This window comes from Ambystoma mexicanum, chromosome 12, assembly GCF_040938575.1.
Source record: "Ambystoma mexicanum isolate Mex_15411 chromosome 12, UKY_AmexF1_1, whole genome shotgun sequence".
Lineage (NCBI taxonomy): Eukaryota > Metazoa > Chordata > Amphibia > Caudata > Ambystomatidae > Ambystoma > Ambystoma mexicanum.
Window position 1 is genome coordinate 1,107,568,568 of NC_090936.1, and position 26,851 is coordinate 1,107,595,418.

Here is a 26,851-nt window from a genome sequence, read left to right on the forward strand (position 1 = left end):
TTTGTTTTTCTCCCTATTCTCCATTTAACTTTGCCTATATCGTGTTTCTCCTTTCAGTAGTTGTTTTCTGAGTGAGTTTGAGAGAAGGGTAGAGGACGAGGGGTGGAAACAAAGTGAAAGGCTGGCACAGGCGCTAAAGCAGAGGCTTACTGTTCTAAACTAACACTCTTAACATGACCCATTTAATAAGCATGGATATCATACCCTCTCTTATTGTCCTTCTTGTAGGCTAAACATCTTAAGATCACTTAATTTATTTTTTGTATTTATTTGTGGTTTAGCACAGCACATTTGTTCGGAAGGAACCAGAGTCCTCCTGAATCCCCAAGCTACTTAGAGTTAGACAAGACATCTGTAAGGTACTATAATGGACTAGGGGGTATGAGGGGCACTGGGAAGGCTCTCTCATGTAAACATAATCACATGCACAGACATAGACAAGCACTAAAGAACGTAGTTACTGTCTAAATATAAGGTGCAATTAACTGTATACATTTTTAATGTAAGTTTCTAGGCATTGTAAAATCTTAGTGCTGTATATGAGTCAAACGCCCCATCCGTCCTAGAAGGAATGCAGTCTGTGGGATCTAAAATTGACCACAGGCACTTAAGTGTGCGATGTTCGTCACCATGGCCAGCACGAACTGACTCACCAGGTGTCCACTGTCTGTCATGGGTACAGGCAGGTTAAAAAAAAGAAATTACATGTTCTGTGGGACAAAATGCAGAATGGGATGAATTATAAGAGTAAAGTGTGGAGGAGACTACAGGACCCAGATAAAACGTGAGCAGGATGAGTGGAATATGGAGAGAGTGACAGGAAAATGTTTGTACACATAACATGTTTTAGTTTTTCCTTGAGCTAGGCCTCAAGGTGTATAAAAGTCTGCAGAGCTGCAGTGTGTTTTTGCATAGTTAGCAAAATGGAGGAAAGCATGAGCTACAGTGTGTTTTTGCATAGCTAGTAAAATGTAGAACAGCATGCTCTGACAAAACCGCTGACAACGAAGTAATAGGCTTTTGGAACATCCCTATTATGGAAAAACGACAGATAGGGATGAAGCCATGATCCAGAGCCAGTAACACCACCACAGCAAGCCAGGCCTATATAAACCCCTGCCTAAAACCACTTTGACAGGAAGGAACGGAGAGAGTGACAGGAGAAAACCATTCAGGCAGCAGAGTTCATTGCTACCATCCTCATTTTGTAAGATTAAACTTGTTATCCTTACAAGATGGCCTTTTTGCCTTATTTCCCTAGAGGGGTGTATTGATTCTGGTGTGAGCATACTTAGGGACACCCTTACAAGTGGTGACTATCCCTACATGATCCCAGTTCCCCCCGTACTTTGCGTAGGACCAGGCCCTTCTCCAGGAAAGAGCCACGCCCACCTAGAGCGACTGGTCCCCCAAATCAAAAAACATGTGTTTCCTGAGCGGTTTTAGAAGTAGCTATTTTAATAGAAATCCTCTCTGCTCTCTGAAGCGGGCGTGGCTCCAGAGAGAAGGACCAGCCAGTATTGGACCCTGTAACAGAGGAAATTTGGGTGAAGGCGCACATGTAAGTAGACTCTTGTAAGAAATAACAAGAAGGGGACATGTGTGTATGACAGTATGTGAGGTGTGAATGGATAAAGTACAAGGTCAATGACATAGATTGAATAGAACTTTTGGTAATTTGCTAAGGTACAGATTGAATAGGACCTTTGGTGACGTGTTATGGTGTAAATTGCATATGATTTCACGTGATGTGTTAAGGTATAGATTGGAGAGGTGGTGGATTATGTATTGAAATTGTTGCATATTTCTGTTTTTCTACTTTTTATAATGGGGGAAGGGAGCCTCAGCGTGTAAAGACTGGGAAGAAAGGGAGCCTCAGCGTATAAAGACTGAGAGGGATCCTCAGCCATAACAGGTTGAGAAGGTAGTGCCACGCAGAATTCTTTTATGACAAAAAAAGCATGTAAAAAAAAGCTGAGAAGGTGGTACTACGAGGATATAAGGAAAAATAAGTAGTGTCTCGGTATAAGGAATGGGCCTGGATTGTAGTCAATTAGTTATGTATATTTTCACTTGCTTTTGTGGTAAAAAAGGAAGTAAGGTGGAGGAGTTGCGGTGTGTGTGTGTGTGAAAAAGTGGGAAAAAAGGGTTGAGGAAAGAGTGGGTTGATCTGTATTTTTGTGTAACAAGCAGCAGTGTTTGCAGCATAGCAGTAAAGTCTAAGTAATGCATAAGGGACGTGCAATATTAGTATGGGGGAAGACACCCCAATAAGACACATGCATGGTGCCCTGCCACTGTACTGTAAGATGATAGAAAAATATCATAGACAAATGGTGTTGGAAACAAAGGAAGGTGGGATATCCTGCTCCTGGCCAGAGCATGGCACCCATAACAGAAACACGCTAGAAAAAATGTCCATCTTTTTAGCAGCAAAATATAAAGGAAAGAAGTTACAAAAAAGAAAAGAGATTTTAGATCTTTGGTGATTATTCGAGGATATGGAAGATCAGGAAGATAAAAAGTAGATCCAATATAAGGGGATATACCCCGTAACGCCTAAACCCGCAGTAGGGTATACAAATCCAATCTTTAAGCCTCCAGTGGTAGAGAGAGTGTCGACAGCAGTATCATCAGGATCAGCAACTATGGGGGGACTCAAGAGCAGTATAACCCATCCACAAGTGCTGACATGCCCGTATCATCAGTGTACTCAGGGTGTAAATTAAGAGCATTGCTGGAAAGGTTGGTCAGGTTAATAGAACCTGGAGACGTGCCACCAGAAATAAGGGTACCAGTGCAGAAAATAGGGGATTGTACGTCAGGGGATATTTTGGTTAGATTTAACCCTGGGGCAATAAGAAATGTATGTGTCAAAAAGATGATGGGGAGAGGGTACAGACGGTTCTGGGACAAGAAGTCGAACCAGCGAGGGAAAATGAATTGGAAGATGAAGGTGGCAGAAATCATGAACAAAATCACGAAGAGGCAGGAGAAGAAAGAGATCGAGGAAACGAGGCAGCGAGAAACCCATCCCTTCCACAAGAGGCATTGGGAAGGGATAGACCAATAAATCAGATTTTATAGTGGAAGTACAAGATCAGAAAAATACAGGGGTTGAAAAAAAATAGACAGGCAGATGCCTCTTATACATAAAGGAGTACGGATAACGCAGTATGTGCCATGGCCTCAAATGGACAAAAATAATTTGATTAAATCTCCCCCCCAGCTTACCGCCGTAGCCAGTAAATGGATCTATGAATTTGAGAAACAAACCGCAGGGGTAGCTTTAGCACTAGGAGACCTTAAGAGCTTACTGGTCACCGTAGTTGGAGACCAGGCTGGGGACATATGGGTAAGGGCTGGGTACCCTGGGATAATTCTTGCAAATAACAAACATGATGAAGCAGCCTGTAATGAAGTAAGATCAGGGGTATGGGATGCCCTACGAAAGAGGTATCCATATACTCCTGACTTACATTCTTTAATGCAGTGCACAATGGGTATGATATGATATGATATTTTATTTGTATCGCGCTTGTACACAAGTGTTTCAGAGCGTGACAAGGCAAGGGAGGGTAAACAGGGGAGAACAAAACAACGATCTTACTAGGCCCGATGACATTGAGATTGTGCAAGTGCATGGCAAAGGGAAAGGGGAAAGGTGCACGGAAGGGGGAGAGTGGAAAGTGCAGAGCAGAGGAGAACAGATAAATAATAATAAATACAAATAAATAGACAATGATGCAATAACAGGGGTAGTGCGGTCAGCAAATGGCAAAAGCTGTGCTTACGGCAGCAGAACTGGGTAAGTCTGATAAGTGCATAAAAGAAGAAAAATGGGGTGTGGGGGACTGTGGGAGTTACAGGTGCAGTCCCCAATGCGAGGGAGGGCGTGAACGCGCAGGCACGGACGAGCAGTCAGTGGCAGTCCGTCCGTGAAAGGACGCGTTAACGCGGTGGAATTTCTCGCCACTACACGCTCGTAGGACGAAAAGAAGGTTGGAAAAGCCAGAGGTGAGTTGCATTGTACGCACAGCAACAACGGCAGGAGGGCATTGTTGACCCTAGTTTGTCAAAGTGCATGAACAACCAGCCAGATACCCACAACACTAGTTTAAGGATCAAACCGATACAGAATCCTACAATAGACAATAAGATGGAAACAAATACATTTAAAGTATAGAAAAGAAATTAGAGAAGCAAAAAGCAACCACTATAATAAAGAGATAGCAACTGCTCTGAATTGTACCAGTAAAATATTTGAAATTCTTAAAAGTATGGACAAACCGAAGGCCATAACTCCGTCATTTAACCCTACGAAGGAAGACTGAAACAGTGCAGAAAGCCTTCTTGGCAAAAATACAGGAGGCAAGAGATAATATAATTTTATCCAGAGAAGAACCTGGAACCGCGTTACCGCAAATCACAGTAAAAAGTAAACCTGGTGATTTGCCCAACTTTAACTTCCTCCCCGTCTCGGAGGAAGAATTGCTCTTAGTACTGATCAAAATGAGACTGACATCATGCGCAGAAAATATTCTACCAGCTAAAACATTTTGGAGAACAAAGTTTTATTTACACCAGTTCTTACTAGAATTGTGAATGCATCATTTCAGGAGGGCTTGGTACCAAAGTGTATCAAAGAAGTGACCATTACGCCACTGATAGACAGGCAGGTTTGGACCGTAAGGATCCTACCAATTTACGCCCCATTACAAATTCAAACTTCATTCTAAAATTACTGGCCAATGTAGCAACTAATCAGTTCCAAAAACATATAGAACGCCAAGAGATTCTCCACAAACAACAATCAGGCTTCAGAGAGGCCCATAGTACTGAAACTGCAAAGTTAGATTTGCAGACACATATGCTCACTATCTTGGACAAGGGAAAGGCAGGGATATTAATGTTGGTAGACCTAAGTGCAGCATTTTACTTGGTGGACCACCAATTGCTGCAAGAGACATTAGAGAAAGTAGCAGGTTGCTCTCAGGCTGCTTTAGCATGGTTGACATCCTTCCTAGCAGACTGGAAATCTATGGTGCACTGCGGAGAAATGTTTTCTGAGGCCACACATATTGATTTTGGAGTACCACAAGGGGCAAGTCTATCCCCCCTGCTTTTCAATTTGTATATAAGATGCCTCTGTGACCTCCTGGAAAATGTTGGCGTATTCTTTACGAATTACGCCGACTATACGCAATTGGTTTTTTAATTAGAAGGCAACTATCCGAGTGACAGCTCTAAAATAACACAAATCTATGATATCATAGATAAGTGGATGCAAATTAATTGGAAGTGTCTTAATAATACTAAGCCAGAACTACTGATTTTCGGAACTCACCAAACTAGAGCCAAATTAGGTATAGAATATAAAGCCTTTGCCATCAAGGAGGCAACTATCCCAGTAAAACATTGGGGGTGATGGTGGAGGCGTCAGTGGGGTCTGAGGTGCAGGTGAAATACCTTCACAAAAATAATGCGTACTACTTGCGCCACCTGAGAGCCATCCGGCTGGTTAAAGGAGGAAAATACAGCAACGATTGCAAGGGCTGGACTACGGCAATGCCTTACTGCTAGGATCTCCTAAGAAAGAGATTGAGAAGTGCCAGGTCATGGAAAACAATGCTGTCCGCGTTATTGAAAAGATGTAAAATGGAGAGCATATAACAGAAGCAATGAAGTCACTACATTGGCTGAGAATAGAGGAAATAATGATCTTTAAGTCAATGACAATCGTTCATAAATGTCTATATGGCTCAGCTCCTACGTACCTGAAGAACCAGTTTTCTAGATATAGCCCATCTAGATACCTTAGATCCAAAGACCAAGGCCAGTTGAATGTGATACGCTTCCATCGAGCAACAAGCATAGGGAAATCTTTCCCAGTACAGGCAGCGCAACATTGGAATAAGTTGCCCCCAACCTTACGGCTTGAAAACAGCTACCAGATGTTTAAGAGGCATTTGAAAACATATCTGTTCAAATAAACTACAAGCCCTGTCCATCTAATGATCAGAATAATACCTTAGTAACTTTAGCAATAGGTTCGCCCTTAGGTCTGTCTCTGTCTCTGTTTTGTGTTTCACGCACCCTGATGCCTGCAGGCTTTCGGCGCGCTACACGTACATAAATAAAAATAAAAATAAAAATAAATTTAATCCGTCTGCACACTTCAAGTAGTACACATCTTCGTCACAGTCGGAAATCAAGATTTGTGTGTTTGATAATGCACCATGATTCATGGAAATGCTAGCTCTTGTATGAGTTCTACGCGTTTTCATGGAAGTGAACTACCCCGTGGTAATTCTCTTCGATGAATTGACTTCCATTTTTTTAACTACAGCTCCTCATGACCTCCATACTCACCAACCAACCCCATATCATTCCTACCCACCCCTCAGGCCCCTTTTTCCCAAACATACATATAGAAACTATTTCCCCATGAAGCAAATGCATGGAAGTGAATGACCACAAAGTCATTCACTTCAATGAAACATGCGAACACCTTCATAGGCTATTCCTATTACAACAAACATAAAACAAGTAGATGTAGGTTCAGATTAGGCGAGCGTTCATGGAGCCAAGGTAGGCAGATCTAATGTTATCAAGTAATATGTCCTCAGGTCAGAATTGCCAATGATAAGGTATACGTGTGGTAGTGCTAAGCATACGAGTCATAGGGGGAGGCAAGTTATTTGGATAATGTCTGTGGGCATATGTGTTTGGGAACATCTGTTCATGGAGCCATATTTTCACATTCCTTTTGAACTTCTTGAGGCAACTTTATATTTTGAGGGTTGGGGGGCCCCTGTTCAGACCTAATACTAGGAGGGATATCACTCTGTGTTTCACTGTTTTGAACGTTTATGTAGTTGGGATGTTGCCTTGTGATGATCATAGCAGTTTTGTAGGCACATATTTGTTTATTTCATTCTTCAAGTGTTGTTTAGGAGCATTGTTATGGAGGATTCTAAAATTCATACAGCTTATTTGGGGTTGTATTCTCTTTGCAACATGGAGCCAGTTAAGGTTTTTCAAGTCTGCCAAGATAAGGTCCCAGGTCTTGAGCCTGGTAATTCGAGCTGCTTTATTTTGGATATGGTGCTGTTGGTTTGGTTGGTTTATGTTTAGTTCCAGATAGAGACTATTAACATAGTCTAGACAAGAGAGGACAAGGGCTCTGCTCAACTCGATTTCCTGTGTCATTTGCAAGTATTGGACAGTTCTCTTGAGAATATGGAGCTGAAAGTGTGTGTTTCTTGGGCTGAGGTGTCTATTTGTGTTTGTAATGAGGTTGTGGTGTTGAAGTTGATGTTTAGATTACTTACCTGATCCGAGCAAGTTGGATTGGTAGTCCCCAGAGTGGGCATTTGAAAGGTAGTGTTTCCTGGTTTGTGATCCATGCCATAGAAAATAAGAATATATCTGCCTTAGCAGTGTTAAGGTAGAGAATATTATCTATGGTCCAGTCCTGTATTCTCTCAAGGAGTTGAGATACATGCTAATTGTTGCCTTCAGAATCCAGACTTGAAAGTAGCAACTAACTGCATTTAATTGAAAAGATTTTGTGAAGAGTCTGATAATGTCTGCTAGGGGCGTCATGTAAACAATAAATAGCCAAGGGAATAAAATAGAGCCCCTTCAGATACACCTCAAGCTGAACTTTTGAATTATCCTGTTAAAACCAATGGGGTATGATTGTCAAGGGTTGGTGATCTTCTGAAAGCTAGTACTATCAATTCCCACCTGCGGTTTTAATTTTTGTATTAATGGCTGAGGCTCACTTCATTTATCGGTAGCCAATAGATGAAGGAGTAAAGGAGCTGTTGGTGTACTGCTGTCAAACACTTTCAAACTTCTGTCTTTCATGAAATGGAGACTTGTTTCCATACTCCTGTTTGAAGGAAAACCAGATTGCGTTTCGTGAAGGCGAAGGTTCCATTCACAGCTAAGCACAAGCTAGGTGGTTGGATGGTAGCTATGTTTTCTGTTAGGGAGTTTAAGAGGACTAATAGTATTGGAATACAAGCCTCTTATTTAATCACAATCTGTGGGATGGACATGTCCTTTATGCCCCTGGAATGTATTCTCAACCGAGGCAAGTCAATGAGTTTGACATATGTATATATTGAATGAGATATCATGAGACATAGAATTTAAAAGACTTGCAAGTCCTTCGATGTGCAATATTTATTCAATATACAAAGTGAGTAGTAGCCTTTTATTGGCTATAAGGATGATCTCACATGTTTTACAGTGGTTGGGGTATTTTGCTTAATGCCGAGTGATGTACACAGTTTTGAGGCATAAATAACCCATGCTATGTATAGGCAGAGGCGTTGCTAGGGGGGGCTGAGGGGGCTATAGCCCCTGGTCTTTTGGCTGTAGCCCCGGATAGAAGCTCAGGGGTTACAACCAAAAAGGTTAGCTAGCCCTCAGTCCCGACAGTCTCAAAATTAGCATAGCCCCAGATCTTTTCCAGACCCAGCAACACCCCTGTGTATAGGTGTGGTCTGGTAAGCAATAACCAAAGAAACTGGAGAGAATCAAGGTTGTACTACTCACCTGATGTTATGGCATATACTGTCCTGTTCTGATGGACTTCCGCACATGGGACTTATTTTCATGGGTGATTGTCACGTGCATTACTGACAATTGTGATTCTTCACTGGCTTGAAGTACAGGCAGTGTTGCTGCTGCAGATGGGAGTTAACATGGGCCATAGGTCCCTTTCTATCCCAAGAGGAAAGACATGAGGGACACCATCTATGAGTCTTGTATTCGCCTTTTGCAGCACTGGTGGCTCGCTGTAGAAGAACATGTTGACCTGGTTTTCCACTGGCCTTCCTGTGAAGGACTGTTTCCTGTCATTACTAAGCTGGAGGCTCAAACTCTCCAGCTCTAGAATATGAGGTGGAAAGGTATGTCCTGAAAAAGGGTTATTTGTGTTTACTTTTTTATTTTTAACTCAGAAGATCCAGTGAGTCAGTTAACTTCTTGGGAAGTCATAAAATTCCCATCCTAAAAACCTGTAACCTATTCCAGGTGTTTGGAGGTTACAATACTTCCATGAAAAGATATGGGAGTAAAACACAGTAGACATGTGTTCTGCTTTCTAGCTTTCAAGTCTAAGAATAAAATGGATGATAAAATAGTAAATCAATATTCATAGATCCGAATATGGCCAGAGGGAATGGTTGAATGGGCGTGTTGGCAACAAAAAAATAAAAAATAGCATTAAAAAAAATATTACTATGGCTCTGCAATTATAAGTCATATTTAACACACTGCAATATAAGTCTTTAGCTTCCTCGCAGCTATTTCATTGGAGGTTTCCAGACTTTGGGCCTCATTACGAGTTTGAATGTGTATTGTTATTTTCAATTTTTAATTTTATTGTTTAAATCATGGACCTAGCATGAGAGCAGCGGAGTGCTGCAAAGAGTGTGGCTAGTCGGCCTTAGGGCTGGCACCTTTCAACAGTAGCGCAGTACTGTGTGGTCTCTGTGTCGGTATGTGCGTACATTGGAATTAGTCCATGGTAAGGTCTTGTTGAAAGAGCCTTGTTTTGAGAGACTTACAAAATTGAAGAATTGTGAGGCATTCCGAGCCGACATCAGAATCAAGTTCCAGAGGGTGGATGCATGACAAGAAAATTATTGTTTGCAGGTCTTCTTTTTGCAGGCGAGGTGTGATTCAAGCCAGTGGTTCAATTTGCTGCACAAGGAGAGTGTGCCACCAGATATGCTGGTGTGCTACTCGTGACTGCTTTGTAGATGATACATGCAGTCTTGAGCAGTATCCTGGCTTGGAGTGGAGGCGTTAAATCTGAAAAGATACCATCAAACAGTATTATCATTACCGCCACTTGGTTCAGCGGTCTTACCGCTGGATTACAAATGGCGGTAGGTGGTGTTAGTCTGCATTTATTTGAGTCCATTGGACTCAATGAGTCAGCAGAATTACCAGAGCAGTAATTCCGCCACGGTAATTCTGCCAAAAGAAGGTGGAAAGTTGGCAGATTTACCTCCAGCTTATATCTAGAGAGGAATCCATCACATTGTCACCCACATCATAGTTGGGTAGTGCAGTATAGCGGTGGTATATGGTAATACCTCTGCATTTAGGATGCAATACCCAATTTGTAATGAGGCTCTTTCGCTGGATTATAAGAAAAATACTAAATTATCATCAATCAGGTTTTCGGCCCAACATGAACACGGAATCAGTGAAGGTGGCAGTCACTGATGATCTGAGTAGACTAGTTGACATGGCTTGGACAGCTGTTTTGATACTCTTACACCTGTCAGTAGCGTTTGATACAATTGAGAATGAACTCTTGTGTCAACGCCTAGAAGAGAGTCGTTTTTCATGCCGACACTTGCTGTAGCTCAAATCATTTCTCTCTACCTGGTCCCATATGGTGTCTTTGTCACCATACAAGGCCAACAAAATCTCTTTAGGATGGGATATCCCCAAGGGATTGGCCCTTTTGCCTATCCTATTTAGTATATTTACGACCATAGATGTCTATCATCCAATCGTTTGGATGTTTTTTCGACGACACAAAGTTGGTCTTTTGAGTTGATCAGGACCTCAATTCATCTGCCTCACAGATCAGGAACTGCTTATCTGCTATCAGTAAATGGATGAATCAGAACTGACTCAAATTAAATGGGGACAAAACTGATGTTTTGATTGTCGGTCCCGCAACCTCAAAAAGCTTTCGGACTACAGACTGTTGGCCACCATAACTCGGTTCTTTGCTGACACTGGTGAAGTCGGTAAAAAAACATAGGTATAAATATGGCTGAGTCCTTTCCCCTGATACTTCAGGTTACTGCCAGATGTAGCTCAGGCCACATCACATTCAAAATTCACTCTTGTTTACCTCAAGACCTGCATGCCCCGCTGATCTCGGCATCTATTTCAGGGGTAATAGATTACTATGATGCCACATTTCTGGTGCAGCCCAAATATCGCATCAACCGGCTGAAAGTTCTACAGAACTCGGCTGTCAGATTGGTAACCAATTTACCTAAATCTACCCACACCTCTCTGCTGCTTAGAAAACTGCACAGGCTCCCAGTGAACTAAGAATTAAGTTCAAGACCTTGTACCTAGTACACTGCGCCTATTACGGCAAAGGTGCCTTACAGGGGTGTTGCTAGGTCTGGAAAAGATCTGGGGCTATGCCACTGTCGGAATTGTCAGGACTCGTGGCTAGCTAGCCTTTAGTTTGTAGCCCCTGAGCTTCTGTCCAGGGCTACAACCAAAAGACCTGGGGATATATCCCCCTCGGCGCCTCCCCTAGCACCGCCTCTGGTGCTTTATACCTTCAGGAAAGTCTCTGCAAATATAATCTGCCTTGGGTATTGCACACAGTGGACAGTATTCTTTTGTCTGTTCCTCAATTTCAAAAGAGTACAGTGGGTGCTGGCAGCACCAAAATTCGGGAACAGTGCCTGTTGCCTCTTCGGGCAACTGAATGCCACTTAATATTACGGAATTTACTAAAAACCTACTTGTCTCCATCTAGTGTTTAGTTTTGGAATCCTGTTTTTATTGTTCTACTTATTTTACTTTCCCGCTGTTCCTTGCTTTCCTTTTTTGATCAGTAGTAGGATACCCTTTGGGTCACAGTTGGGCTTTATAAGTGTATATACCATACCAATTAAAAATACCCCAAACGTTCTTAACTTAACCGTTGCGAATGTCCCACTCCATCTTTTGTGAGGAGAGATTAGTCCATGACTTTACTATTCCCAAACAGAACCATCTATGAAACAACCACCCCACAGTGCTACCGGATGATGCCTAGTACCCATCTACCCAACTTGAATGTGTTGTCCAGCTTATCTATCATTAAAATGGCTGCCTGTCACTTCTGATCCGAAAGAAGAAACGGAGAGGTCTAGAAGGTATCTATACATCTAATTCAGTGAAAAACATTAGTTAAAGGGAGGTTTTGGTTAAGTTGTACTAATAAAAACCTATGAAATTAAATTAAAAAAACGTTGGAAATGTGCCAGTTATGATAAGCTATGCAACCATAAATCAAACCACTGCCATACACTGCTAAGACTAACACCCTGGACATAAAAGATGACATCACTAATGTGCATTCACAAGTTATTTTTTTCGTTGTACCGAGGTATTCACCATTTCAAATACACAACAACACAGATACACATCAAAGTGCGAACCAGCATCAATTGCAAGCTTTTTGAGTTAGATCCAAATTCCCAAACTATCAGAGGACCACGTAACTCTGATAGAAGCCACGATCTCTGTAGAGGACATCAAGTTTGCAATCTTAGGACTAAATGGCAACGAAACACCTGGAATAGATGGTCTCCCACTTGTGTTCTACCGGATATTGCCCGAAAGTGGCCTGACACTGCTGCGTGATGTGTATTGCACATCATTCCTGAAGGGAATATTACACACCTGCGTGAGACCTGCACTTGTGACAGTTTTGTTGAAAAAGGACAAGTCACCAACGAGGTGTGAAAGTTACAGAGCAATTAGTCTAAGAGATTGGAGAAGGTTGTACAAACATTGATACACAATAATCAATTTGGTTTTGTAACTGGGAGATCTGTGGCAGACAATATGCAGAAGTTACTTTTGACCATCAATGAAGAAGAAGGATGGAGGTGCCAGTGGAAGCTATCTCCCTTTATGCTGAGAAGGCCTTCGATAGGATTGAATGGCTGTACCTGTTTGAAAGCCTGAAGGCAATGGTATTTGGACCAACAATTTTGGGATGGGTGAGACTGCTGTATGCAAATCCAACTGCAAGCGTCCTCACTAATGGATTAGCCTCTGAGTCGTTTGAACTGCAAAGAGGGACGAGGCAGGGTTGCCCTCTTTCACCATTATTGTTTATCTTGGCAATGGAACCACTGGCGATCATGCTGAGGGCCAGCAACAATATAAGTGGAATGGGAAGTGTTGAAGACTCTGGCAAGCTCTGGCTTTATGCAGATGATTTGTTGGTGGTTGTGCATGACCCTGATTTGGGTATGCCCTATCTGATGGAGGACATCCATAAGTTCTCCGAAGTTTATGGATACAAGATCAATTGGTGCAAGTCTGAGATTCCCCTGATCACTGGATCATGTATGCATCATGTGTTTGACAACATGGAATTTACTTGGTGCGCAGAACGGATTAAGTACTTAGGAGTTTGGATCAGCCCAGAAGATTAAATATTGCCCAGAATTAACTTCAAATGCCTAATATCAAGACTAAGAGTGGACATTGATTGATGGTCGCTCCTGAAACTCTCCCTTTGGGGCAAGGTTAATTGTATTAAGATGAACATAGCACCGAGAGCAAATGATATCCTTTCCATGCTCCCACTTTAAAACATTCAAACAAACATTTAAGGAACGTGATGCACTAATGCAGACATTTCGGTGGGATGGCAAGCATCCTAGACTTGCATTGAAGAAGATGCAACTACCATTGAAGCAGGGTGGAAAGAATTTACCAAACCTTTTTGAATACCACTTAGCATTCACAATGAGACATTTGTGTCATCTGGTGGAGCCTGAGCCAGACATGTGGACTAAGTTTGAATCCAACCAGGTGTTTCAGCTGGAACCCCAAGCATTGTTATCTATGAGGTCCAAGAGATCAGGCCAGCAGAGCCCTCTTACTGTCTTTGTGCATGAATGCTGGCACTCCTTTTCCAAATGCATGAATTGTGACACATTTCTCTTCCCTGATGCATCCATCTGGCTAAATCCTTCAATAACCAAACAAGGGAAAGTGTTGTTCAGGCCTCCTGGTATCTGGGTGGAATTCGGTACATCAAATAATTGCTTGAGAACAGAGCTTGGATTACATTTGCAAAGTTATGGAGGAAGTTTAATTTGAACAATTGCATCTATGCCGAATATAGGCAACTAAAAGGTCTAATTTCTGAAAAGCTTGAGCCTACACCCACGGAATTGTGAGCAAAGTGAGGCCTGGTTAGCGCTGGAACTCTGTGCCAGAGCAAGTCATCCTGCAGCCACTATGTATAATGTTCTAGCATCCAAACGAGAGGGGGCCTCAGATCTTGCAGGTCTCTGGACTGATGAACTAGGTGAAGAAATCAGACCTGCATGTTGGCAGAGATGCTGTAACAATGTTTGCTTTTCAAGCATGGACTGGGGTCTCAGGGCCTCACAAATTAAGTTACTTTTTAGGACATATTGGTCACCAGAAAGAATGTTCGGACGAGGTCTCTCTGACAATGATCTATGCTGGAAGTGTAGGCACTCTAAGTCACTTGCTTTGGTCTTTCCCCAAAACCAAAGATTTCTGGGAGGGTGTGTGAGAGAATAGACCTACTATTGCTGGGCTCCATTACGAGAAAGGCTTCACTTCTGATTCTCAGGGATGTCACTCAATTGAAAGACCTATCATTTCCTAAGAAATTTTGGGTGTTGAAAGGCTGTATGCTTGTGAAAAAAATGATGTTATCTGCATGGAAATCCCCAAACAGTTTCACCATTGATGATTGGGTGAAGAAACTGCTGACTGTGTTTGTGTATGAGAAGGCGATTTTTAAATACAGAGGAGAATCTGACAAATTCAATGATCTTTGGGGCCTTTTCCTGCAGTGTTATGGTTAAATGACATGTTTTTTTTGCCTCATGAAATATGTATATTCTGAAGGTTTCCTGGAATGTATCATCACTGATCTGGTATGTTGTTGTTTTTACAATAGTATCTTGCCTGATGGATAGGGGGTATGATATTGATAGAAGGTGATATGTTTTTTCTTTTTTTTTTCTCTTCAACTTGAGACCAATAACGATTCCCAACACGCACAGAATGCTCAACAATGTTTGTTTAGTTATATTGTCGATATGTTATGTTTATATTACTTTGTACACGCATGTGAAGGTATTGGTGTTAAATACAATAAAACTTTAAAACTCAACAATACAGATACACAACATAGCGCTTTCCAGAGGTATACAGCAGTACAGATGCATAATGGGACACAAAACAGATATACAGTGGTGGGGGTAGGATACAGAGGGGCACAGAGGAGGGGTACAGCTGTACAGGGTGAGGGCAGGAGAGGGTTTTACAGCATCTAATGAGTTAGGTGGCATGGGGGGCTGTGTGATGGCATAGGTGTTGAGGAGAAGATACTCCTTGAGGAGATGTTTCTTGAATTCTCTTCTGAATCGTGGGAGTGTGGGGGTGAGATTAATGCTGTCAGGGAGGAGGTGCCATAATCTTGGGACATAGGCAGAGAAGGCTTGTTTTCTACTCCTTTCCTTTTTGCAACAGCAGATGTCAAGTCTGCACATGCCCTGGCTTCTGGTGGTACACTGTTCACTGGAGATTCTGAGGGAGCTGAGTGACTTGAGGGTGAATGCCTTATAGATGATGCAGCAAGATTTGAAGGCGATTCATGCATGCAGTGGGAGCCAGTGATGCTCATTGAGGGCTGGGGTGATGCAGCCATATCTGCGTAGACCCTTGATGAGGTGTGCAGCCACGTGTAGGACACTTCTCAGGGGCACAAAGGAGGGCGACGGGAGGCCTTCGTGGAGGGCATTGCACCCATCCAGTTGGGATAGGACCAGTCCTTGAAAAGTAAATCTAAAGCTGTCCAAGGGAGGAAGGGCTTAGCTTTGTGCAGGAGGGAGAGCCAATACCAAGCTGTCGGATATTTCTTAGCTATGTATTTCTTGAAGGAGTGGTGTTTGTTGTTGTGGAACCTGAGAGAACTTGAGGGACCTGGTGCAGGAGGTGAGCGTCACGTTGGGTTCAATGTCACTTCGAACTGCAAGTTGTTTTCTCTGCTGCAAAACATGCTTCAGTGCAGCACCATCGCAATAACTCATTACTGTTTTTGAAATTGCTAGCTTCCCTAGTTAATACCATGTGCTACTACTTATACCAGGGAATAATTCCATACTTAAAATACATTAATTATCAACATACAATAAAACAAATAATTGCATATTTTAGTAAAAATTACCGTCCTTCTACAGTAGAAATTCCTATTATATTATATTATATTACACACCCTTGCCTTTAACTTCATTTCGGCAAGAGCTGAGCAACATTTGTATTTGTATTTGTATTTATTGTTTTATATAGCGTCTTAATCCAAGGCGCTTTACAATGAACAACAAAAAATACATTAAACATGGAACAGTATAAGCAATAACGGTAAACATGAGTCAAACCAGAAAATCAGCATGTAGAACAATTTACATATGAGAAAGAAGAGTATGGGGGGTGGAGAAGGAAGGGGGGAGTGAGAGTACTGAGTAAAGTGAATAGTAGGAAGAAGGGAGATTTAGAAGAGAAGGGGAAGATAAAGAACAAAGAGAAGTGTAGAAGAAAGAGGGAAAGACTGGTAAGAGTGGGAAGGGGATCAGTGAGGGGAATGAAAAAGAAGAGATTTCAATGAGGAGTGGAAGGAAGAATCGGAAGGGGAGGAACGGATAGAGAAAGGTAGGGAGTTCCAGCGTAAGGGGGCAAGGAGCTGAAAGGAACGGAAACGAGAAGAGGCACAAGGGGGCGGGGGAACTGAAAGTAAGAAGAGATTGGCAGAATGAAGGGAGCGAGAGGGGGTGTAAAATGAGAGAATGAGTGAACATCCTTCACTGCAGCAGGCATCACAATACAATAATAGTGCTTTTAATGTCTTCTCCTTCCATAGTAAATACCATGCCTGCTACTTATAACAGTGCCCAATTTTCACACGTGCCAACTATCTTTCCTTTACATGTATAGAAAAAGAAGATTATCAAACAAACCTAGAAGAAAGAAAACTCTTCAATTTCTACAAAGTAAGCATTTTAATGTGCCTTGTATGTCACAACAATCATAATAACATAAATATACAGTGTATTATCCTACACTATCCATTCATACTATACTCTATGGTATTTCCCACTTCCTCATTCCATTGCAGCAATTACACTCTTTTCCATTACAGCACAGCATGACCCCTTATTCAATAACACCACCACTCTCTAACCCATGCCACTACAAATATGTTATCACAAAATCCCCATCAACTACACATACTTCTTCCACAAACCACTTTCCAGTTACAATCAATTTCATTTACCCAACACTCCAAAGTTCTATAACCTCTCAAAGCTTTTCTATCACGCCTCCTATCACCCATGCATATCTCTGCCTCATCTTACATCCACAACAAACTTCTTCCTCATCCCACTAACCAACATTAATCTACATATTTATTCTTTCACCACTCCCCCTTATAGGCTTTCATTAAAAATACATTCATTTCTGTATTTCCCCCTTCCTCATACCATTACTCAAATCACATTAGTTTGCATTACCTCCACATCCCTGTCCTCATACCAACAGACAAGAGGTCTACAACCTCTTTCTCTACAAATGTGTCATGCCATACCTCTAATTGTCTATACATTTCTGTTACACATCCTACTGCTCGATTCCAATCTATATAATTACTCCAACATCCCTCTTCCTCATCCCAGTATCCGACATTATCCTATATATGTATGCTTACCACACTCTCCTTCATTTTACTTCACTAACAACAATCCATTCGTTCCCATATTTTCCCCTTTCTCATACCATTACTTAGCCACATTATTTGCATTCGGCCCACCTCCCTGTTCCTCTTAGCACTACACCGAATATCCACAAACTCTTCCTCTACAAATACTCCATACCTCCCATTATCTATTCATTAATCTTCCACATCATACTGCACAATTATAATCTATATGATTACTCCCACACCCTTCTTCCTCATCTCAGTATCCGATATGTTTAGACTTCCAACACTCTCCCTCATGTGACTTAACTAACACCAATACGTTCCTTGCTCCAATTCCCCCTTCCTCATACCATTACTCAATTCACATTATTTTGCATTATCTCCACATCCCCCTTCCTCATACCACTATACAAGAGTTCTACAACCGCTTCCTCTACAAATGTTTTACTCCATAGTTTCTGTTATGTATATATTCCTCTTCCAAATTCCACTGCACAACTTTATTCTATATTATGACTCTAACCCCCATCTTCCTCATCCCAGTACACAATATTAATCCACATCAGTATCCATTCACCATTCTTCCTCATCCCTGTACATTAAAACCCACAGAACCCTTCTGCAACATTGAAGTACTCACTTTCATTTCTATAACAGATACAAAACAATGCCTACTAATTCTCAGCTCTGTAGAAGACAAAGAATAGATTGAGCAGATAAAAAGAAGAGACAGCCACATACTCAACCTCCACTAAAACAATGTATAGTACATATATAAGTGAGAGAACAAGCAATGTACAATAATCACCACCAAAAAACATATTGCTCCTACAAAAGTAAAGTGAACAAATATGTAGTACAAAACTTACAATGAAAATTTAACCTCAAACTATATCTAACAATGTCAATGTGGCCACAGTAAAACCTTGCAAAAAAATCAATTTCACAAACAATTTTCCAGTGCAGAATTCTTAGCAATCTCCTGAAACGGTCTCCTCACTTAAAAATTATCAAAGAAAACTGGTGCTTGACGCTCTGATTTACAGTGCATTCCAACTAAAAAGAAATCACTAACACAATTCATTTAAAACAACTGCAAAACCAACTTCTAAACATGTGCAATGTTAACATAGATAACATCTCTAACTTCTGTGCAGGTGAATGGTTGCACACCGATAGCATAGAACCATATTTCAATAAAGAAGCATATACACAACAACAAACAAACCAAATTTCCAAAGACACTAATGGGAGATGCTATGAAATAGTAGCAGACACCATTACGGAAAAAGAAATGTTTATAGAGAAATCTTCTCCATCAAACTTTTAACCAAATTTGTGTTATTTCTACACACAACATCCAGTGTACAAATCGATATGCGCTCAATTTGCAATGCACACCAACAGTCATTCAAATGTTCATGACAATTCCTCAATCACAATATTTAAAAAAAAGACAGGAGTAGAATCATAATTTTATAAAACATAGACACCTGCCGAGTGCACATCTACACTGGACTACAAGGACATTCATTAGCCTGTATTTCAGGAACTGCTTGTAAAGGCACCTTCCATCATATTGCAATGTTAGCAACACACCATTCTGCAATGCAAAACCTTGTGCCTAGATTGTACAATGCTAAAAGTCCTGCTCCAAAACTACAAAAACTCAACCACAGTCTCCTAAATGAAACAGCAGAAGAATTCCTAAGGCCAAATAGAAAACATACAAAGTAAATATTTTGGAACTGATCTAGAATTAGAAAACACTGTTAACTTACAGAACATTAACCAATAACTTTCTAACACTAATATACTTACAAACACATAAAAAAAGAAATAGCTAAGTTTTAAAACACGTCACGCAGAAATTACAGACAAAGTTGCATCTGTTGTCGCATAACTTTCTATGAGAAAAGTAAAAAAATAGTTGATATGTCCTATAAGATAGAAGACAATGAGAAATCACATTGGTTCCAATTTGCTTTATATCTAACAGCAGAACATAAATACAACATAACTGAACCCTTAATAGCTTGCACATACTCTCAATACTAAGCTTGATGATAAGCAAATGCGATCTTGAGCTATCATTAATAATTTGCAAATGTTTTGACCCTCCAAATGCTCTCCAAAAACTGAATCTATATGTTACGCTCACCTGTTATCCACAGGGACGCCACCTAGCCGGGTTACTCGCTGGTATACTTCTCAGCTTTGCCCTGATGTGGTCTGCGGGGAAGGTTCTGCCTGAAAATACAGGAGGACTGTGTTCAAGACTGACCGACTGGGGTAAGTATCCTCCCTCCACCCCCGTATGATTTCAGTCCCTCTGGTGCCCTCTCCTCACCGTGTGGTAGAATTAGGCATGCTCTCCATCCTGCCTTCTTTGCAGGGGTGCGTTGTCTTTCACAGCGAGTGCGGTCCAGTTACTTCACTGATGCCGGCCCGTTTGATATTGTTCAGGTAGGTCTTATTGCTGTTCTTTAGTTTTGTTTCTATCCTGCATGCCTTTCTTTGTTTAAAATGTCTCTTTTTTCTCCCTTAGGTATGCAGAGCTTCAGCACGGCAAACTGGCTTGGTTGAGCCCCGCTGGTAAATGATGGCTCATTAAGAGCGCTATGATGTGGTAAGTAAGCGCTATGCGCCGCGCTGCAAAGTCTTGCCTTTGCTAACCTGTGTTTTCCTTCCCTGCAGGTCGCGGTGTTCTTCAGCGCGAGTGGAATGTCCGGAGTGGTGCCAGCCAAGAGGCGACCAGCCAGGTAAGCCTTTTGAGCAGTTTGTAATTTGTAAATGTCTCTACTGCTTTCTTTAATGTTGCCTCTATCTTCCTCTTTCAGGTCGTTCTGTCCGGGAGGCATGCAGATTCGAGGAAGCTGTTCTTAGTAGCTGCAAGTGTTTAAATATGAAGACTGCAGGTAAGATGCTGCTGCTAATGATGTTCCTTTTGTCTCCTTGCAGGTCTGCTTCTCCGAGGTTCGAGGGAATAGCTGGACATGGTGAGCGTCATGTTGCAAGCTGCAGAGTAACCGAAGCGTGTTGTCTTGCTCGGGTGTGGTTTAAATAGCCCCGTCAAAATAGTCCAGGTAAAGTAGTCCCTAGGCTACCACACCCAAAACACTAGACCGCATAGCTTGGTTCTTAGGAACCAAGCTATGTGGATGCCTCCATGTTGGCTGACAATACAATAAAGTAGTTCCCAAGCACATTGTTTTTCATGGTGTATGAGCCTGGCGCCATAGGCACCAGTACTGGCCCCATGAGGGCTTTTGAAGAGGATGCCAGGCTCTAGAGGCCCGAGTCCTGACTCCACCTGGCCAATGGGTTTGCCAGAGGGGGTTTTGGGTGAGGGTCGTGAGAGCACTCCCCCCCTAAGGGCCCTCCCATGGTATTCCTTCTGTCTGGTCTAGGTTTGGTTGGGATGTTCCGATGTAATTTCCTGATTAGACGTGGTGCGTGGATATTCTCACTGGGCTCCCAGGATCTATCTTGTGGTCCAAATCCTTTCCAATCGACGAGATAATATAGCTTGGTCCTAGAGTATTTAGAGTCCAAGATATCTTTGACTTCGAATTCTGGTTCTCCATCAACAAGTATGGGCTTAGGTGGTGTCCCAATCCGTGTGCGGGGTTGCATTGGTTTCAGGAGGGACACATGGGATCCCGGGTGGATGTGTAGATTAGGTGGTAAATCCAGTTTCACAGCTGCTGGGTTGATTATTGCCTTAATGGTATAGGGTCCTAAGAATCTGGGATGAAAGGTCGGGTTCCTTTGATGGGTACGAATTTAGCGGCTAACCAAACTTTGTCTCCTACTTTATAATCAGGGGCCTTTTTCCGGTGTTGATCGGCGAATCTCTTTTGTTTTTCATTTGGCATGAATAAGGTGTTCCTTTGCCCTTTTGAAAGTCTGAGTAATGGTTGTGTGTATAGACTTTACCGCTGGCATTTCCAAGCTGGCTGGAAGGTCTAGTTCAGAGGTACGTGGATGTCTGCCATAAAGGGTATATAAGGGCGTTCGTCCCTTGCTTGAATGCAAAGAATTGTTATATGCATATTCGGCTATCCATAGTAGGTCTTTCCAATTCCTTTGTTCGTGGTGCAGCATGCACCGTAAATATTGCTCAAGTGTCTGATTGGTTCTCTCGGTTTGGCCGTCCGTTTGGGGATGGTGACTGGTAGATAGCTGAACATCGATCTGCGCCATTTCATAACATTTTTTCCAGAAGTTTGAAACAAACTGGCTGCCTCGATCAGAGACGAGAACCGAAGGGAAGCCATGTAGCTTAACCACGCCCTCCAGGAACACTTTTGCTAAAGTGGCTGCGTCGGGGAGGCCTTTGAGAGGAATAAAATGGGCCATCTTCGAGAATAAGTCCACAACTACAAGGATGGTGTTGAACCCTTGGCTTAGAGGTAGATCAGTGATGAAGTCAAGGGAAACTGTGTGCCATGGAACTGGAGGAATGTCCAATGGTTGTAGGAGACCAGATGGTTTTTGTTTCTGTGATTTATTTTGTGCGCAGACACCGCAGGACTGAATATACCGAATGATGTCCATATGCCAGGTAGGCCACCAAAAGTTCTCTTTCACCTTAGCTAGGGTTTTGTTGATCCCAGGATGCCCTTCGATCTGTGAATCATGATAGTTTGAAATAATATGCTGTTGTAATTCCTTTGTGGGTACATAAAGGTGATCCCTAAAAAAGGGTAGATGGTCCTTGATGGTATATTGTTCTCCTTGAGTTTGCCATGCGAGGTAAGCATCAGGATTCATTGTCCGTTGGATTTCTTTTCGTAGTTCTGCTTGTGTTAATGCTGTCATGATACCCAAGAGTTTGTCTTCAGGTATAATAGGTACTGGGTCTGGAGTTGTATATACTATTTCATCTATGCCCATGCGAGATAAGGCATCCGCCTTTCCATTTCTGACTCCTGGTCGAAATGTGATTACATAATCATATTCGGCAAAGAAAAAGGCCCACCGTAATTGGCGCGAGGACTGGGCCTTGGCTGTTTTCAGATATTGCAGGTTTCGGTGGTCTGTGATGACTGTAATGGTGTGTCTGGCCCCCAGAAGGTAGTGCCTCCAGGCTTCAAAGGCGGATTTGATAGCCAGGAGTTCCTTGTCCGTGAGGGCATAATTAATCTCTGGAGGTGAGTACTTTTTCGACCAGAAGGCCACAGGATGTAGCTGGCCGGTTTCCGGGTCTCTCTGTGAAAGGACAGCCCCCATTGCGAGACTGGACGCATCAGTTTCAACGACATAAGGCAGGTCTGGATGAGGATGTCGCAGGATTGGAGCCGAGGTAAACCTTTGTATAAGTTCCTGAAAGGCTTCTTCTGGTTCTTCGGTCCAAGCAAACTTTTTATTGTTTTTTCGTAATAGTACTGTGATTGGGTGCACAACCTGAGAGAAGTCTGGGATGAACCGGCGGTAGAAGTTTGCAAAGCCCAGCATGCTTTGTACCCCTTTCAGAGACGTTGGTGAAGGCCATTTCAGAATGGTGTCTACCTTGTGCACGTCCATTCTAATGCCTCCTGGAGTAAGGATAAAACCAAGAAATTCTACTTTGGTGACGTGAAAAAAGCATTTTTCAAGCTTTGCAAACAAGCGATGTTGACGGAGCTTGGTGAGGACTGAACGAACGTGCCTGACATGATCTTGTTCCAAGGCTGAGTATACTAAGATGTCGTCTATGTGCACTAAGGCGCACACATCAATTAACTCCCTTAAGACATAATTCATGAAATATTGGAATGCCGCAGGAGCGTTGCATAACCCGAAGGGCATGACTTGATATTCAAAAAAGCCATACTTAGAATGGAAGGTAGTTTTCCATTCATCTCCTTTACTGACTCGGACCAGGTGGTACGCTCCTCGAAGGTCCAATTTGGTATAAATCTGGGCATCTTTAACTTGGTGTAGCATCTCAGGCATAAGTGGCAAGGGGTAGCGGTTCTTCACGGTGATCTGGTTCAAGGCGCGGTAGTCAATACAGGTTCTCAAGTCTCCTTCCTTTTTCGGTACGAAGAACAAAGGACTGGCTGCGGGGGACTTCAAAGGACGGATAAATCTGTTTGCAAGGTACTGGTCTAAATAGGATTTCAAATGAAGGTATTCTGGTTCTGTAAGAGCATAGATCCTGCCGCAAGGGATTTGCGCACCAGGAACAAGGTCGATCTGACAGTCATAGGGCCTCTGCGGTGGCAATGTATTGGCTTGGTCCTTTCGGAAAACATCCTGGAAATCATGGTATTCACTTGGCAAGGTATTAGTTGCTCCCAGGGTTGATACTGTCGCTCCGGGAGTCATGAAGATACAGACGACGGGTTTCTCCTCTTGGTAATAGCAGGCAGGGGAGCAATCACCGGGGAAGGTTAATTTTCGTGCCCGCCAGTCTATCAAAGGGTCGTGAGCAACCAACCATGGCATCCCTAGTATTAGCCTGAACTGAGGTGCCTTGATGAGATCGAATGAAATAGACTCCCGATGTCCATCCTGGCACAGCAAGGTTACCCTGGCTATGCACTGGATTACTGGCCCGGAAGCGATTTCTGTCCCATCCACGGTGGTTACCTTGTCCATAGTTGGCTTAGAACACAAAGGAAGCCCCATCTCTGATGCCAGTTCTTGATCAATATAATTTCCAACTGCTCCGCTATCGATGTATGCTTCAACGGCATGCATTCTTGACGACTGTTGGTGGTTAATTAAGATCACTGGTATTGCAATGTGCGAGGTCAGCAACTCTTTTTTCTCACTCGACAAACTGACCTCTACGTTTGTCGAGCTTGGTAGTTTTTCGATTCCTTAGCTTCATCCTTCTCTGTGGCCCCGACTGTTCTTCTTGGAGGTTTTACTGGACAGTCCTTCAGGAAATGTCCTGGTTTCCCACAATACAAACAAATCTGTTGTTGGCTTCTTTTGTCCCACTCTTTCGTTTTGTTAATGGAGGCCGTATCCCTCCACTCTGCATGGGTTCTACAGCATTTTCAGGTTTACGGGGTGTGTTTTCCCTTGGTCGAACATACATGGTCCGAGAGTCCGTTTTAGACCAGTCTGCCTTTCGGTCCTGCAACCAGTGGTCTAGCTGCACGACCAGATTTATGAATTCTGCACAGTCTCTGGGTGGATGAACCACCTGGGCTAAGACGTCCTTTATTTCGCCTCGAAAGCTTCGATGGAATAACGTGGTTCTTTTGTTTTCTGGCCACCTAGCTTCGGCAACCAGTCTGTTGAAGGTAGCAATGTACGTTAACAAGTCCTGATTCCCCTGTCGGAGGGACAAGAGTTCATTGTCTACTGCTTGCTCCTGGGTATGGCGAGCAAAATGTTTTTCCATTTCTCTCTGGAACCCGCCAAAGTCATGTAATAGAGGATCATCATGGGTTACCAATGGCACCGACCAATCTGCTGCACTACCACTCAGGTATGATAAAACAAAAGCTACCCGAGCTTGGTCGTTTGGAATTGCTCCAGGCCTACACAGAAAATGAAGGCGGCACTGATTGATGAATGCCGCATACTTCCGTGGATCACCTGAGAACCTTTCTGGTGGTGCCAGGGGCACTGTTCCAGGTAACGTGATCTGTACCGGAGTGGGTGGTATGGCAGGGATTTGCATCGTTGGATTGCTTCCAGGTAGAGGCGTCTGTCCTGCCTGTGATTGCAAGTATTGCCTGCTAATCTCTTCAGTGTGTTCTTTGGTCACTATTAGGTCTCTCCATAGGGCATTAGTCTCTTGTTGGGCAGAATGAACCTCAGCATGAAGCTCTCCTAGTAATTGGGCTAATTGGTCCATTTCTGATGTCTTCATGGTGCCCAGGTGGATTTGTTATGGTAGGCTTCGCGTTCTGTTACGCTCACCTGTTATCCACAGGGAAACCACCCAGCCGGGTTACTCGCTGGTATGCTTCTCAGCTTTTCCCTGATGTGGTCTGCAGGGAAGGTTCTGCCTGAAAATACAGGAGGACTGTGTTCAAGATTGACCGACTGGGGTAAGTATCCTCCCTCCATCCCCATATGATTTCAGTCCCTCTGGCGCCCTTTCCTCACCTTGTAGTAGAATTAGACTTGCTCTCCGTCCTGCCTTATTTGCAGGGGCGCGTTGTCTTTCATGCTCGAGTGTGGTCCAGTTACTTCTCTGATGCCGGCCTGTTTGATATTCGTCAGGTAGGTCTTATTGCTGTTCTTTAGTTTTGTTGCTATCCTGCATGCCTTTCTTTGTTTAAAATGTCTCTTTTTTCTCCCTTAGGTATGCAGAGCTTCAGCATGGCGAACTGGCGCGGTTGAGCACCGCTGGTAAATGATGGTGCATTAAGAGCACTATGATGCGGTAAGTAAGCGCTATACGCAGCGCTATGCGCAGCGCTGCAAAGTTTTGCCTTTGCTAACCTGTGTTTTCCTTCCTTGTAGGTCGCGGTGCAGAGTGGTGCCAGCCGAGAGGCGACCAGCCAGGTAAACCTTTTGAGAAGTTCGTAGTTTGTAAATGTCTCTACTGCTTTCTTTAATGTTGCCTCTATCTTCCTCTTTCAGGTCGGTCTGTCTGGGAGGCGTGCAGATTCGAGGGAGCTGTTCTCAGTAGCTGCGAGTGTTTAAAGATGAAGACTGCAGGTAAAATGCTGCTGCTAATGATGTTCCTTTTGTCTCCTTGCAGGTTCTGCTTCTCCGAGGTTCGAGGGAATAGCTGGACACGGTGAGCGTCACGTTGCAAGCTGCAAAGTAACGCGAAGCGTGTTGTCTTGCTCGGGTGTGGTTTAAATAGCCCCAACAAAATAGTCCAGGTAAAGTAGTCCCTAGGCTACCACACCCAAAACACTAGACCGCATAGCTTGGTTCTTAGGAACCAAGCTATGTGGATGCCTCCATGTTGGCTGACAATACAATAAAGTAGTTCCCAAGCACATTGTTTTTCATGGTGTATGAGCCTGGCGCCAAAGGCGCCAGGACTGGCCCCATGAGGGCTTTTGAAGAGGATGCCAGGCTCTAGAGGCCCGAGTCCTGACTCTACCTGGCCAATGGGTTTGCCAGAGGGGGTTTTGGGTGAGGGTCGTGACACTATACGAGAGTATCATAATTCGATATGTACACCCATTCCAGGCGAGAATATGTCTCCAAATCAAAACTGCAAAATTGCTGCCATCAGAATTACTCAAAGGTATTTGTAGCAAAGTCATATATTTACCATTAGACCTTAACAAAAATGTGGAAACACTAGGAGTAGGATGACCAGTACAACACACTTTGTTTGTAATAGTTAATGGTATGCCAACAAAAGACAAATATATTTGGCAAAATCTAGTTGAAATACACAAA

The 26,851-nt window shown here is 42.9% G+C and overlaps 1 protein-coding gene across 2 annotated transcripts in view; it reads right to left on the reverse strand.

The window, feature by feature from the left end:
• Positions 1-26,851, reverse strand: part of LOC138514286 (vomeronasal type-2 receptor 26-like) — a 613,935-nt gene that overhangs the window by 69,476 nt on the left and 517,608 nt on the right. The window lies entirely within an intron of this gene.